The sequence below is a fragment of the Lontra canadensis genome, unplaced genomic scaffold (assembly GCF_010015895.1).
Source record: "Lontra canadensis isolate GAN:19392208 unplaced genomic scaffold, GSC_riverotter_1.0 scaffold20, whole genome shotgun sequence".
NCBI classification, from domain to species: domain Eukaryota; kingdom Metazoa; phylum Chordata; class Mammalia; order Carnivora; family Mustelidae; genus Lontra; species Lontra canadensis.
In genome coordinates, this window is record NW_022631014.1 from 14,161,783 (window position 1) to 14,172,585 (window position 10,803).

A 10,803-nucleotide genomic window follows, 5' to 3' on the forward strand; every position below is an offset into this window, starting at 1 on the left:
GCAGGGGACCAGGGAGTTCATGTTTAATGGGTACAGTTCCATTTGGGAAGAATGAAATGTTCTGGAGTTGGATGGTGGCGGCGGCTGCCCAACAACATAATTAATGCCACCACACCCCTAAAAATGGTTAAACTGGTAAGTTTTATGTATCTTTTACCACAATTTAAAAAAAACAAAAACGCACTACAAGGCATTCTGTCTAGGCACCTCAGCAGCTGGGAGAGCTACCTGGGGTGTGGGGGAAGACAGAGCCCCAGGTGCCACCCAGCCCATGCTGGCAGCATGGCCTGTGCCATGTGCTAACCGGTGCTAGAGAATTGAGGCTGCAGGATGTGGGTGTGAGACTGCTCAGTCCAGGGGTGGTGCCTGTGTGTAACCCAGACTCCACCGCCAGCTCCCCAGCTCCCAGTGGGAAGTGACCCACTGGTCAGTAAAGATGCGAGAGGAAGGAAGACTGGGCCCTGGAGGGAGGACAGGGAGTCAGGGGCCAACCTGAGCCCTCAGAGAAGCATGTTGGCACCTGTAGCTCGAGGGGGCACTGGGAGACGAGGCCAAAGCTGGTCTGCTCACAGCCTCTCCCACAGGAAGCAAGCTCCCTGGCAAGCAGAGCCTCCTTGGGCCTGCCTTACAAGCCTTGAGGAGGGAGGGAGGGAGGGAGGGAAGGAAGATGAAGGGTAGTGCCCTCTCTCGGGGAAGCCTCTACCACCCACAAGAAAAACTTGCTTTGAGAGGCCCTCTGAGACAGGCTTGGTGTGGTTCTCTCCAGCGGGCTGCTCTGGGCTACAGTAAAATGCCCCGCACCTACCCTGAACAGACTGGCAGTGGAGAAAGCTGAGTGGGAAACCAGGCTGGCGAAAGGGCTGGGATTTGAGGCCAGATCTGGCCCTCTCCTGGGCCTGGCCTATGACCACTATGCCCTGGGGGCCTCGGGAATGGCCAGGGCGGAGCCGACCTAGGCCAGCTGGCTTCATCCACAGACAGTTGGCGGTGGTGTCTGCAGACAAGCCCAGAGAAGGAAACAAGTGTGCTCCTGAGGGAGTCCTGGCCTGACACACTCCTTCTGCTTGCAGCCATGTGCTAGAAGCTTCCCTTCCAGACACATTTACCTGTTCAGCCCTCCAGCCAGGATGCTCAGATGACCCAGAGCTGGCCCATTCCCTGTGCCACCATCTCCCACCCAGGCCACCTCCCCAGCATGAAAAGCTAACTTTGTTGCCATGGAAACAAGGGTCTTTGGGCCCTCTCCACAGCAACCAGCACTTTGAAAATCCTATGAGCCCTCAGGGGTGCTTCAGGCTGCTCATGGAGGTCTGATTTTATGTGCAAAATGTGTTAACCCCTTAAACCACACACTCCGTTCTCAGTAACAAACACTGACACTAGAACCCCTCGACCCTCCCGCCACCCCCACAGGCTCCCTCACCTTGGGCAGCCTCAGGGGACCCTGGCCTTGCACCCTTAAGTGAGGAAGATGCCAAGTGTGTGAGTCAAGTGTCTCCGAACCTGCTGTGTCCTGGATGGAACCAGAATTTCTCTGTCCCTGCACAGCTGAGACAAAGCAGGGGAATGAATCCAGAGAAGAGGTCATACACGCCAAACTGGGGGCTTTTCAAATTAACCCCGTTGTTACAGTATATATAACTATAAATTGGTTATTTATACTAATATCCTATTTCCTGTTTTATATAGTGGAGTTTCCATATGGTTTAGACTGAGAAGGGGGATTTCTGTTTAAAACAAAACAAAACAAAAAAAAAACAACGTTCCGAACCCCCTGAGAGGAAGGGAGCTGCCAGGCTGGGCTCTCGGGTCCTGGCCAGAGCAACCAGCCCCAGCCCGGCGGAGGGGACCCTGAGGGGCCTCCTCTTGAAGGCCACCGGGAGGGGAACTGGAGCTTGTGGACCTTGTAAGGTGAATGAGGCGACTGGTGGCTCGCTGGGGTTTTACTGTCGTGTTTTCTGTACATGAGAATTACACAAACGAGAAAGACCGGGGTTAACTCCACGCCGAGTTGTGCAAAAAAGGAAATGTCGCGGTATCGAGTGCGGCCCTCGGCTTGGTTCTGACGGGCGCTAACAGCCAGAATAACGGTCCCGCTGAACATCCATCTGACCCAAACTATGAAAGACCGCACTGCCCAGGGAAGGGGGTGTGCACGTGGAGGGGACGGCAGCCCAGGGCTGCCAGCTGCCCCAAGTGCCCGAGAGAAGGGCAAGTCTGGGTTTTCAGGCTAAACCTTTCCTGGGTTCTAAAGGCTGCCAAAGGAACTCTCAAAATGACGCGCTTCAGGCCGAACCACAGCCGTGCGGAGGCTTCGCGCAGCCCGCGGGCCCTCGGTTTGCGCCCCTGCGGCGTCCAGGGAAGGAGGGTGACGGGCAGCAGGAAGTCAGGGCTGAGGCCGGCGCGCATCGAGGCTTCGCGTGCCGGCACCGGCTTCCTCTGGAAACCCGTGGGGCGGGGGCCCTCCCCGGGGTCCCCTGCCAGCAGGCGCCCCCGCTGGTGCCCTGCCACCCCTCTCGCAGCTGGCCCCAACTTTCCTTTGGCGAAAACAAAACCCTATGGCTGCGCAGGTGGCCGCCGGGCGCGTCCTCACCTAGTAGCGCGCGCCCTCTTGTGGCAGCGGGGCGCAGCGCAACGTTTAGCCTTGAACTGTGACTGTGCAAAACTTTCCGTTTCCTCACCCCTCCCCATCTTCTTCCAGCATAACCTGCCGACCCTTCCATTCACATCTTTGCTTTTCTTATTCTGTAGCTCTATTGCAGTTATATGGATTGTCTAGAAAGTGCATATAACTACAGTAGTTATTTGTAGATAAATGAAACGGTTACCACGCCCTCCATAATCTTTTGGGACTTCATTCTCTTACTGTTACGTTGCTGTAACAGACACCCCTTTCCCTCCTTTACGCAACACTTTACATCCTCTGGGCCTCACGTGTGTCTTCATACAAGCCATCACCGCAGTGCCAGTCCTGCAAGGGCTGTGGCCAACTTCATGCCATCGTAACACAGCTGTGCTCCAGACCTCCACTGATGCCTGTGGACTCTCATGTGGGAGCTTTCCTGTGGTCGTTGCCAGGGACCCCAGCCAGCACCCACACATGTATAACCCCTAAGTGCTGGACAGTGCCTACCCTACCCTACCTGCTGGGACGCAGGAGTCAGGGGATACATCTGTTCTCCTTTCCCAGGACAAAACTGTTCTGAGACAGGTTTTACATCACTTCTCCAAGATCACTTCTCCAAGACAGTTCCGTGGGACCAAGGCAAGAATCACACAGGGGTGGCCAACTTGGTAAGGCATCCTCCTGTTGGCTCTCTCCTTCCCAGCTTCACTCCTGCCACATGGGGTGGTTCGTTCATTGGGCTGGATATGTGGGCACAAGCAGGAATTACGAGGGGGATGCATGAATAGCCTTATTTGGGTGTGGCCTTGGAAGACAAGGTGAGGGGAAAGAACTCCAATGGTCAAAGCACTGTGCAGTGCATCTCATCATTCACTTGGGTGCAAGTGGCCTAACAATGAAAAACAGAGCCCTGGCGAGAGGTGAATGGCCAGGATCTGGAGAGAAAGACCAGGAAGGCTCTGGGGTGGGCGGGGCAGCACGCCACCAAAATTTTCAAACAGGCAAATCATTTGAACAAGACGTGGATTTCCTAGGAAATAAAAATCCTGGGTAATGAGGCCACTGAACGCGAGAAAAAAAAAGCAGCCCCTGGGGGTTGGGGGGGGTGGGGGAAGCTTTTACATGTCCTTGTGTTTTATGATTAAGAGTCAAGGGAAGACAGAATGAGAAGGCCAGGCAAAGTAGTGCACTCATGGCGACCTCTGTTGGTAGCTCATCTAAGGGTCAGTCAGAGGCTGAGCCCAGAACGGTGTTTACCCATGTAGCTTGCCAAGCATGATGATGGCAAACTTTATGCCTTTTCCTGGGAGAAGAAAAAGTACACTGTCTTCTCGCACAAGGTTTTGTATAGCCAGGGGTGCTGTGTGAAGCTTCTGAGCTTCCTTTCAATGGGACACCCAGGCCAGCCAATGGAAGCTGGCTTCAATGGAAGCCAGACCATGGAAGCTTAAAGAACACGGTCCAGTCCATTTCCACAGTACGTGACATCATCAAAGTGAATGAATGGGTTGCTACCTATCATACCTGGTTCTTGGTTTGCAGCCACCGCAGGCATTGCTAATACTTGATTTTCAGATCTCCTTAGGGGTGGGGGTAGGGGCATGGAGTGGGGGAATGTGCCTTCCCCCTACAGCATCCAGCAGTACACCTGGATTGCTCCAAATTCTCCGGTGACAGAGCATCAGTACATGGGACACCGCTAGAATGATGTGAACTCCCCGTGGTTATGCATTTCCATAAAGGCTCCACGGAGAAAACTGCTCTTGCTGCATTACATGCCACCCAAGCCCAGCTGCTGAAAGCCGGATGGGCCCTAAATGAGGACGAAATCCAAGTGACCTGCCTTCCAAGTGATCATCTTGGAAGCTGTATCACAGCTCATGGAGCTATTTCACAATCAAGTTAGGACAAACTGGACCTGGGTGGCTGAGTCGGTTAAGCGTCTGCCTTCGGCTGAGGTCATGATCCCACGTTTCTAGGATCGAGTCCCAAGTTGGGCTCCTTGCTCAGCGGGGAGCCTGCTTCTCCCTCTGGCTCTCGTGAATAAATGAGAAAATCTTAAAAAAGCAGGGGGGCCCCTGGGTGGCTCAGTGGGTTAAAGCCTCTGCCTTCGGCTCAGGTCATGATCCCAGGGTCCTGGGATTGAGCCCCGCATCGGGCTTTCTGCTTAGCCAGGAGCCTGCTTCCTCCTCTCTCTCTGTCTACCTCTCTGCCTACTTGTGATCTGTCAAATAAATAAAATCTTAAAAAAAAAAAAAAAAGGACGAATTTTGTAGTAGCCTCCAACCACAAAATAAGTGGTCCTGCACCAAAACTGGCTTCTTTGCCTATTAGCTATTGGAGACAGTACGTCTCAAGCCTGGGGATATTCCTACAGCCTCCGCCCCAAGTCAGCAGATAGGCCTCTGTTTGAGGGAGGGCCCCAACAAGGAAATCTTAGGGGCGATTCAGGCAATGCCATACCCTAGAACCTCTGTCTCCCCCAGACCTCAAGGAACTACAGGTGTCTGATGGATTGCATAGCCGACTGGCCTCTGGCGATGGAAACTCCTGGGCTTCTGGGCCTGTGAGCCCTGGAATTCGAGGGTTTTTTTTCCTCTTGCTGCCACGAGGCAACCGCTGGCATCCAGGGCCCTAAACCAAACCGTTTCCAACTTGACATTCTCATCTGGTACCTCTGAGCTAGATTCCACAGGTGGAACAAGATCCAGAAAGTCCTCTCCTGAGAAGAAAATGGATCTTCTGATGAAGGGCCAGACCCTGAGCTTTTAACCATCTTCACTAACAGGTGTTTGCCATAATGAACTGCTGGTGTAAGGAAGGTCTCACCTATCAAATAAGCCAGCTGGCGAGAATCCGTGATGAAACAGCCCACAGGCGAGCAGGTCCTGTGCAACGCTATAGCCGGGTCATGGCCCATAGCCGTGGACACCCTATGCAATGGGCTGAACTCATGGGACTTCTAGCCAGAGTGCATCTCCCCGAGATCCAGTGAACAACATCCATATGCTGGCTTCTGGGCTGTCACTGACGGCTTAGCTGTATGTTCGGGTGTTTGGGCCACCCAGGCCTGGACTAGTGACGACATAATCCAGTGAGTGCGCCGCCCCCACCCCCCGTAATTCCAGGCACAATGTTTGTGTTATACCCATGGTTATGTGAAGCAACCACATCTAGAGAAAAGTACTGAGATGAACACATGGGAGGCTAGGGAGGTGTTAAAACACGATGAAGTAAAAACTGCTAGGCCATGACAGTGCACTAGACAGGAAGAACTGACGGGCATTACTTCTAAGGTCTTAGTACGGGTTCAGGAGATGAGGAGGAGTACAGATTATCGTTGTTTTTAGAATGTCAGATATGCGTGCTACAAGTGTGAAGAGCATTACTGAAGAATTTTAGCTAATAAACGCGGCAGGAATGACAGCCACCATTTTGCAACTTCTGATAACAGATGTAGAGAAAGGTCAAAGGATGGAAACTTTGAACTAATAAAGTTGATGGGATCGATGTCAGCCCCCCAACCACGAAGGGTACAGCGAGTGCAGGCTTGAGAGCCTGGTGAAGTCCACACCATCACCCACAAGAAAACCTTGACAAAAGGAAAAGACTAATCTGATTTTAAGCAAGCCTTTAGAGTGATCTTTTAGTTTAGAGGAAACATGGGGAAGGGAGAGGAACAGGTTAAAGGACAGAAGGACAGGTATGCCTGGGTGGCTCAGTTGGTTAAGCAACTGCCTTCAGCTCAGGTCATGATCTCAGGGTCCCAGGATCAAGCCCCATATTGGGCTCCCTGCTCAGAGGGGAGTCTGCTTCTCCCTCTTCCTTTTCCCCTCCCCCACTCATGCTCTCACTCTCTCTCACTCTCTCAAATAAATAAAATATTTAAAAAAATGCCACAAGGACACAAATAAATCCAGGATGTCAGACATCCTACAAGCCACAAATTCTCAGAAGTAACAAGAGATGCCAGCAACAGTGCTGGATTCAAGATCAGTAACAATCTATCACAATCCCACTCCACTATTCTAATCAGAATACATAATTTTTAAAATAAAGATCCCATTCTGGAAACCTGCAGAAATAAAGTACCTAGGATAAATCTGAAAGAGAAAGGGTGGGGGAAGCAGGCGCCCTGCAGAGCAGAGAGCCCAATGCGGGGCTCAATCCCAGGACCCTGAGATCATGACCTGAGCCGAAGGCAGTTGCTTAAACCACTGAGCCACCCAGGTGCCCCTAAAATGCAAATCTTTAAACATCTTAGAAAGCAGAGAACATCTCTCACCTTGAGGTAACAAGAATCAATAGGCAAAGACACAAAGTTAAAATATATAGACTTTGAGAAGATTTATTTCCAAGGCTTATTACTAACAAAGGATAACAGCCATAACATGTCAAGAGCTCTCCAATGAGTTAAAAAACCAAAACCAAAACCAAAACCAAAAACGACTTCAATGTGAAAGAAAGACAAAGGATATGAACGAGTAACTCTTTGATGTGGGGAAGCCTAAAAGGTCAACAACCAAATGAGAAGATGATCAGGCTCACCAGTAGAAAGGAGAGTATACAATCAAATGAGAGACCACCTGTTCAGCCAAACTAAAACTAGTGCAAGACAAGAATAAGGAAACAAGCACCCCTGTATGCTGCGAGAAGTCTCCACTTTGGAGACCATTTGGAACTATTTCGCCAAGTGGGAATTGCACCCACCCTGTGACCTAACAGTTATTTCTAAGTACACGCTCTCTATATAACTCTTGCACATGTGCGTGAGATGTTCCAATATGTTCACTGCAATACTGGTTGAAACGGTCAAAAACAAACCACATTAAAAGCCTTCTATCCACAGAGGAGAGGTAAGTAAATTGTGGCATATCTGTTCAGTGGAATACCAAGTAGTAGTTGAAGTGAATGAGTTAGAGCTGCATGTATCAGATGAATTTCAGAATTGAAGCAAGCCATCTGTAAAAGGATAAATACAGCCTAGATACCATGTTGTACATTGCTTATGGGTACATCTCTATACAGAGCACAGACCACAAAGCAGGAAAGACAGCCACCAAATTCAAGGTAGTGTTTGCCTTTGGAAAAGTAAAAAGAGCAAAATTTGAGGTGGTGGTACTTCACAAGTGAAACTTCATTTTCTGTTTTAAACAAGGCCCTTTCAAGAAAATCTGGTAAAAAGTTAGGCTCTAAAGCCGGGTGGTGTCTATAACAGGATATGATCTTTCGTACTTCTAGTGCTTGACATATTTCAATAATTAACAGTAGCCAAAAGCAAAGATCTCAGGAAAAGAACAGTGTTTTCCATATTTTATTAAACCAATTTTTTATGATACCCATTACTTATACAATTTAAACATCAAAATCATTAGTTTTTCTATGTTACATTGTTTTGGGGCTAGTCAGGCCTGTGAAACTTTCTTAAATGGGAATTTTATTTCCCCTAGCTGGGGCCCAATCCTCAACCAGCTTATGACAGACACTGTTGAACCCCAGGACAGTAGCCCTTCTCCTGCTATAAAACTAATCTGTTCCAATAACAGAAGACTATATGCTCCAAAGGGTGTTCCCACCTAAGGAGAGGAATTTGGATTACTTTAGGCCATTTCTTCAGTAATGCCATTCTGCACGTAAGTGATTTAGAAAGAGGCATTTAAAGTCTTCTAGTAAAAGACAAGTAGGTGAGGTCCATTGAGGGGCTTCTGGGAAGAAGGAACTCCTTAGGAACAGAGAAATACACAATCTCTTCTCTTCGGGCCTTTGGACATAGTGGTGCAAGTGGGTGATGTCTGGACATGTTGCCTCCATCTTGCTACACCATAAATGGTTAATCCTAAGGATAAAAACTCACAGCAGAAGATGGATGGGCAGAAAAACACGGAGAGAGTCTGGGTGCTTGATAGTACCACTGAGCCACCAAACTCTGACCATCACAGAACCACCTCACCCAGGCTTCTTATGAAAGACATTTTCCTTACTGGTTAAGACCTGTTTAAGTTTTCTGCTCCTCGCCATTGACTGCACATCGATACACATTGTTCTTTATCAAAACAAAACACAAAACTCTGAAGAATGTACAAATTCCAGTGAGTTCTCGATGACTATAAAGATCTCGTTCTTCTTGTCCAGACTGGAGGCAGGAATTCTGCAAACGATACAAATAGTTGTAGCTTTACCAGAACCACCCCAGTTGTTTCACACGTTCCCAGTCACTGGACAGTCTGAAAGAGAATGTGCCTATTTTGTTTTTAGCACTGCTTAGCCACATCGAGAAATGGGATGGGAGAGCCCCAATGTGCTTCTTTACAAGTATTTCAAGGTGTTCACTCCATAACATTCCTCTATGGCTCCCTAAAAATACTGTTTGAAGGTGTGTTCTGTCTTGGCAACAAGAGAAGCAGCCCCTAGGTAGGAAGAGGGCTTCTTTTCTGTCTGTGCCCCATACCTGGGTGGACCCACAGTTCAGTGTCCTACACAGGGACTTACCACATTTTTGGAGACAATTCCTAGAATTCTGGAAAAAGGTTTCATCTCAGCATCAGGCTTCTTTTTTTTTTTTTCCTGAAAGATTTTATTTATTTATTTGAGGGAGGGGGAGAGAGAGAGCAAGCGAGCAAGAGCGGGGGTGGGGGGACTCAAAGGGAGAAGCAGACTCCCCGCTGAGCAGGGAGCCCGATGTGGGGCTGGATCCCAGGACTCCGGATCAGGACCTGAATTGAAGTCAGCCTCCTAACTGACTGAGCCACCCAGGCACCCTGAGCATCAGGATTCTGAAATAATGAAACAACTACAAAGTCAGACAATAAAATGGATTTATTTAAAAAGACTACAAAATTTGACATTGAGAGAGATGATAAAAAAAAGAAGACACACAGGATTTAAATCGATAAATACAAAAGCGATTGGCTGTAAACAATGTAAAAATACATTTCCCAGTCCCCAAACAGAACATAATTTAAGTACAATTATAAAATTTTTATACTGTATGTGCATTTCCCTTATAATTTTTAAAAACCACTCTAAACAGTTTATTTGTATAAAATATAACAAATTAAGTCTAATATGGCTGTTAATAAAAAATTATGTTAAACTTCAGTTTATTCAGTGTGCCCTATTTTGGACATAGAATGGGTTTTGGTCCCAAGTTCTCCTTGAAAACTTTTTATTTTCCACATGGTCTTTTTCCTCTCATTCCTTCTATGATAGAAGAGGGAGGCTATCAGTCACGGGTCCCATAACAACCACTATGAAGAAAAGTTCTAGAGTGACCAAAAATACTAGTGAATATATGATCTTTCTGAAAAGGGAAGGATTAAATGGCAGCTATGAGGCCCACTCGTGCCCCAATCGAACAAATGGAAACAAAGCCTCAGAGCAAGCAGAGCTGAAGCTCAATGTCAACGCGCTCCACGTGTGAGGCCGGCGGGGACATGTCCATCAACCTCAACTAAGTCCATGCGTGGGGGTGGGGGGGGCAGAGGTAGCCCAGACCACTTGCTGTGAAACCCAGCTGGGTCTAGATGGTATTACAAATGACAGTGGTACAGTTAGATGGGAAATTCCAGAACCTGCTGACCAGAAGAGGGTTGTTTTTGCACTGCTCTTCATTCTTGGAGCCCAGACCAAGGCTATTTCTCCTCTCTTGGATGGCATGCCCAGTAACGACAGCATCAGTGATCGGTTTCATTGCCTCCCAGGGAGGCAGCGGTGACTACACCATCAGCACCAGCTGGCACCCAAGCTCTGGTAAAGGGCTAAGGTCCTGAGTCAGTGAAGACAGAGTAGAGGCTGTGTCTGGCCATAATGATGAATTCTGATCACCACATTCACCACCTTGACAACACACAAATGAGAAATTTAAAAAGGGCGGGGTCACTAAATTGTCTCACTGGAAACATGATTCTACTCCCAGGCCAGCTAGCCCAGGAGACCTCCACCGAAGTCCTGAAGAACACCAGACGCATGGGCTCACTGCCTGAACTCTAGCGTCCGGAGTCAAAAATCCAAGAAGAGGACAAGACAGGTTTATTCTGAAAACCATTTAGTCAGAAAGGTCTGATCTTGAGTGCCTTGTTTGGTGGTCTCTAAGACAGCCTGCCAGCAAGAGACAATTGTCACAAATGATCAGAACCAGTTATGAAGTGTCTCTTGAGAACGGGTTGACTACTCCCTTA